This window comes from Peromyscus leucopus, chromosome 6 (genome assembly GCF_004664715.2).
Source record: "Peromyscus leucopus breed LL Stock chromosome 6, UCI_PerLeu_2.1, whole genome shotgun sequence".
Taxonomy (NCBI): domain Eukaryota; kingdom Metazoa; phylum Chordata; class Mammalia; order Rodentia; family Cricetidae; genus Peromyscus; species Peromyscus leucopus.
In genome coordinates, this window is record NC_051068.1 from 90781687 (window position 1) to 90782867 (window position 1181).

General features: G+C 42.9%; 1 pseudogene; it reads right to left on the reverse strand.

The window, feature by feature from the left end:
* Positions 1 to 319: 319 nt before the first annotated feature.
* On the reverse strand, positions 320 to 914 carry LOC114707423 (annotated as a pseudogene).
* Positions 915 to 1181: the final 267 nt, after the last annotated feature.

Genomic DNA, 1181 nt, shown 5'->3' on the forward strand with positions numbered 1-1181 from the left:
TTTCTTCACTTTTTTTTTGATCTGACCTTTATTGAGCTTATCTACCAGAGTAGAAATAATGTCTGTAAAAAATCAAATGTTTGTTGCTATAACTTCTGCATCACAATTAAAATCCAAACAGTTTTTTAAAAACAGTCAACTCACTCAAAACCCACTACTTCAGAATCAATAGCTTCTTTGAAGCCACAGTAACACTTAAATATGGTTAAGACCTGAATGCAGAAATTTGGTTGGTTGGAAGGCTAATTAAGCCTCCAACTTACTCAAATAGAATTGCAAAAGGCAAAATTGTGTTTTTCAGAGATACAATCCACTGGAATCACTGACGCTGGACATTAAAGTTAAGAATATTTAGAGTCCGGAGATAATAAGGAATCCAGGCATCCTTAGCAGTCTTCTGTTGTCCTTTCTTCCCATCAGAGACTTGTGGATGTGTGGGAGGACACCACCACCAGCAATTGTAGCCTTGATCAGAGTCCAGTTCTTCATCTCCACAAACAGCAAGTTGCAAGTGGCGAGGGGTAATACGCTTTACCTTTAAGTCTTTTGATGCATTTCCTGCCAACTCCAGTACCTCTGCCGTGAGGTACTCCAGGATGGCTGTGCTGAACACAGAGGCGGTTGCTCCCACATGTCCGTGGCTAGTTGTCCTAGATTTCTGGTGCGGATGAATGCCACCCACAGGGAACTGCAAGCCTCGGCGGGAAACCTTTCCTTTCCAGCCTTACTCCAGCTATCTCCGACCAACCCTATTGAAGATCTGACAAGCAAGGGAAGAGACGACACCAGGCAGATGTACAGCCAGATCCCCACAGCCACCCCTCTGTCGTACCGTGATTCAAATGGCCTTCTTCACTGATTTTTAAAACCTTGTTTCATACAATGAAATGTTTCCTGTGTCCCACCTTCTTCATTGTTGCGAAAGAACTGAACTCACTGTTTGCACTTGTTCAGTGTTGGGAAGGCTCTCCATTTGCAGTGCTGTTGGTTCTGTTCCAACCGGGTGCTTCCTTAGTTTGTAAGCATGGCTCTCTCTGTGTCTCTGTCTCTGTCTCTCTCTCCACCCTTTGATAGTTTTGTGGTTTTGGTTCTCTTTCCATAATTTCATGAACCAATAGTATGGTTCGAACAAAGGTTTAAGATGATGGCGGTGGAGTGTTCTATGAGATTAAAATTCTTAA